The sequence below is a fragment of the Chiloscyllium plagiosum genome, chromosome 37, assembly GCF_004010195.1.
Source record: "Chiloscyllium plagiosum isolate BGI_BamShark_2017 chromosome 37, ASM401019v2, whole genome shotgun sequence".
NCBI lineage: Eukaryota > Metazoa > Chordata > Chondrichthyes > Orectolobiformes > Hemiscylliidae > Chiloscyllium > Chiloscyllium plagiosum.
In genome coordinates, this window is record NC_057746.1 from 15,101,376 (window position 1) to 15,105,929 (window position 4,554).

At 38.4% G+C, this 4,554-nt stretch overlaps 2 pseudogenes; one reads left to right on the forward strand and one right to left on the reverse strand.

The window, feature by feature from the left end:
• LOC122541225 overlaps positions 1-2,389 on the reverse strand; it is a 5,773-nt pseudogene extending 3,384 nt beyond the window's left edge.
• A 264-nt stretch (positions 2,390-2,653) lies between these two features.
• Positions 2,654-3,534, forward strand: LOC122541226 (annotated as a pseudogene).
• Positions 3,535-4,554: the final 1,020 nt, after the last annotated feature.

The window sequence follows — 4,554 nt, forward strand, 5'->3', positions numbered from 1 at the left end:
GATCTCGGAATGACATTTTTTTCTCAAGCTACTCCTCGAAATTACTCCCCATTACACGAAGATCATGTCCACCCTTAATAGACACCTTAAAAAGGGAAAAAGCTGCTCCCTACACATCCTAACTATATCCTTCACAATATTATACATCTACATAATATAAGTCCCCCAACATTCTCTGGTGGAAAGTAAACAACTCAAGCCTATCTCGACCCTCCTTATCGCTCAATAATTGCAAGTCATGTGACATCCTGGTGAACCGAAATAAAAATCGAAATTACTGTGGATGCTGGAAATCAGAAACAAAAATTAGAAATTGACGGAAAAGTTCAGAACTGAGGAAAGGTTACTGGGCCTGAAATGTTAACTCTGATTTCCATCCTGAGATGCTGCCAGACTTTCTTAGCATTACCAGCAATTTCTGTCTTTTTGATACTGGTGAATCTCCTCTGTTCCCCCTTGCACACTATTCCATCCTTCTTGTAATGAGATGATCAGAACTACACAAGGTAACAACATTCTGTACAATTCCAACTTTATCGGCTTACTACTAGACTCTATGCCTCATTAAATTAAAGCAAGTATTCTATATGCTTCCCTGGCTGTCCTATTCATGTGCTCTGCTGACTAGTATAATTTATCAATCATCCTCTGTTCCTCTTAGCTACCCAGTAACTTGCCATTTATTAAGTACTCGCTCATCTTATTTCTTCTTCCAAACTGCATCACCTCAGACTTGTGAGGTGTAAATACCTCCTGTGACTACTCATTCCCATAATCAAACCGTTTAAATCTTCATGTAATATGCAATAATGTTCACTATTAACCACCTACAAATCCTTGTGTCATCGACAAATTTGCTGAATACTCCCTACACGTTTTCAACTATGTCATTTATGCATATAACAGACCATAACGTGCCAGAACTAATTATTATGGGACACCGCTGGCATTATCCAATAGTCAGACATTATTAGCCAGCATCCCACCACAGTATTTTGTGTACTTTCAAAAAGCCAGTAGCTCATCCATCTCGTCATGTTTCCCTGACCTTCACGTGCTTTAACTTTCTCAGTCTCCCTTGTACACCTTGTAAAATGCTTTGTTAAAATCCATGTAAAATATGTCAACTGAACTTCCCTCATTCAACACATCATAAAATGCTATCAAAGCCATGCTGACTATTTTTAATGAACTCATGTTTTCATTTTCGATGCATCTTGGCAGATGTTTGAATGGGCAGGGAGCAAAGTGATATAGACCCTTAGAAACTGGGTGACAGGTTTAGATAGAGGATCCAGATCAGTGTCAGCTTGGAGGACCGAATGGCCGAATCGCCGAATGGTTCTTTGTTCTTTGTTCCCTTTCCAAATAGCTCGCAATTCCCACTTTAAGGAATTTCTCCAATAGCTTCCCTACGACTGAGTAACTATCAGTAGTTTCATGATGCATTTCTACTGTCTTTCTTTAAAAATGGAAACACATGAGAAATCACCTCGTCCTCTGGTACTTCCTCCTTGGCCAGAATGGAACCGAAAAAAATGACAGAGACCCTGAAATTACTAGCCTTCCCTCATACAGCGTCCGGGCACTCAATTAATCTGGGTGCGGATATTTGTTTGCCTTTAAGTCCGTTGGAACATCTAATCCCTCTCCATTTCCTATGTCGAACTGTGCAGGTTCCCCACAGTCGCTTTCCCAAATTCATACTTATGTTTTCATATTGTAGAGCAAGGACTGAAAATAAGTTTCCTTTTAACATCGTTCAAATACCCCGAGTCTTCAAATACAGATCGTCCCTTGCTCCATAATATATCCTACTCATTCCCTGCTAAATTTCTTACCTTTAATATATTAATAAAATATCTTAAAATTCCCGCTGAACGTTTTCGTAAGTCCTTTTCTCATGCCCACTTTTTGCTTGTCTGATAGCTTTACTAAGTTCCCTCTGCACTTTCGATATTCGTCAGGGACACAACTGAATTGCTCCTTTTAAACTTCCTAAAAGCCTTTCTCGTCTACCACATCCTATCGTGAATGGTCTCTGTATTAATTATGCCCACATTTTGCTCTAAAAGGTACCTGTTGGACCTGCAATCTCCCCTGCCATGCTTTTAACCCACACCACTACCACCCCCACAACTGCTCTGCTCAAGGCAAACCCAAAAGGTGCTGTTCAGCCAACTTTGATTAGATCCTGCTTTATTTTAATACGGTATGCCTCCCCCACATATAAAGCCATCTCTCATTGCAATCTCCCTCTACATTTGTACGCTCTACATTTGGTAATGTCACGTCTAATTCGTGATACAATTTCAGAGGGGAAGTAGTGAGGCTCCGCTAAACTGTTGGTGATGCCAATTTTTTGAATTATACGCATACCTTTTGTCATTATCGTCCTCTCCAAAACATGGTTTCAGAGACGATCTGTTGAATAATCCTTTGTGTTCAAGCCAACATACCTCTCCCTCTCTCTCTAAGCATCGCAAAGAGAGCCAATCTGATCATAACTACATTGATTTTATTTGGCGCTTTGTCTGTCGCCACACTGGATGAATTTTTTACTCACTGAAGTAAGGAAACTGTTCAATTTTCAGCACAGTTGTTCCTCCATGACGTTAAATATTGTAGCGTTAACCATTCTGTTCGCTTCTAAATGTTGAGTAACAAAAGGAATGCGTTTTTTGCAGTAATAGCTTCAATGGAGATTATTCTCATTCTAAAGCTTGTAATGCAACACTTCTTTTCTTTTGAGACACCAACATCAACCACGTTATTATTGTTGGTAATATTCTGGTCATTGTTTCTACTAAAATTAACAGATAGTTACAAACTATTAACAATTACTTTATTTTGCGTTTAGCCTGTGCTGATTAGTTTATTGATGTATTCTCCATGAACCTATACACTATTTACACAGTGATTGGCTATTGGCCTTTGGGTCCAGTGCAATGTGATTTATGGCTCGCTCTAGATTATGTTGCCAGTAATGCCTCTGGTATGAATCTCCTTGTGATTAGCTTTGACCGATACTTCTGTGTGACAAAGACTCTCAGTTATCCAATGAAAAGAACGACCAAAATGGCAAGGATGATGAATGCAGCTGCTTGGCTGCTCTCATTTCTCTTGTGGGGTCCTGCCATTTTCTTTTGGCAGTTTGTCGTAGGGGAACGGACATTCCAAGAGGGTGAATGTTATGTGCAGTTATTCTCTATTCCAGCTCTTACCTTTTGCACTTCTGTCATCGCTTTCTATCTTCCTGTTACTATAATGGTAATTTTATATGTGAAAATATCTCGTACCAGTAACAGTCCAATCATGAAAAATAAAGTAGAATCTGGACAAATGAAAGACAGTGTTTTCCATGGAATATCCCAACTAGTACAGGATAAAATAATAAAGTTGAATGATTACACTAGCGCAAAAGCTAAGTATCAGTTTCCACATATCAAAAGACAAGATGATGAAATGAATGTAAACATAACAACTGACAATTATACACAAGAGGGGAAGGGGCAGCAGAATGAGTCATTTTGACTTGGGGTTCTTTCATTGAACAAGAATTGAAAAATGGGGGTAAAATGATTATTCTACTCAAAATGGTTTCAGAACTAACAACTCCAAACACACTTTCATAAATATACTTGGAAAATTTGAAAAGAGAAATATTGGTAACAGTAGGGCCAAAATGGCGCCACGAGTTTTCGGGAAGAAAATGAATGAAACGCCGATAAAAGACTCGTATAGGACCGTGAAAATTCGAAAGACGAAAGTTAAGAAGCCAAATACAGTTGCAACCCGAGGGGAGAAGGTGACAAGAACAGTCTCGCCTATCCTTTTGGTATTTATCATCGCGTGGAGCCCATACTTTATTATCGTGCTCATTAGCACGTTCTGTTCCATCTGCATCCCCAACGAACTGTGGACTATTGGATACTGGCTTGCTTACATCGACAGTACTATCAATCCACCTTGATACAAATTTTGTAACGCTACTTTCAAGGAAACCTTCAAGTATCTTCTGCTGTGTCAGTACAAAAAGAGCACTTGTACCACAAGATAAGAAAAAGCTCCAACAACACGTTTATATGAACATGTTGATAATGGATTGATTCACCAGATAATTTAAAAATAAAATGATACATGTACATTAAATAAAGTAGTCGTTCACCTTCAGTAGATCACAACCACGCCTGAATTACCTACAATAGATGCATAATGTCTGATCTAAATGAAGGAAAGTTGTATCGCAATGATTGTATGCATCATTGAACAGGAAGATCAATTTGTATAAAATGTAGCATAAAATATGATAGTACAGCATGTTCACGTCTACAAAATTCCTGTTTATGGAACGTAATAATTTGTGCACTCAGCGTAAAGTAACAGTGCAGCAAATCATACGATGAAGATCTTAGTTCTTATGAAAGCACCTTCTGGAATCGTGCTTAGACTTTTCAATGTATTTTGTTGTTGCGGGCATGTCAATAAAAAAACAAAGAAATAAATACGTAGATGAAAAATAACATTCACTTTCACCGTAGATTTGTTTTTTTT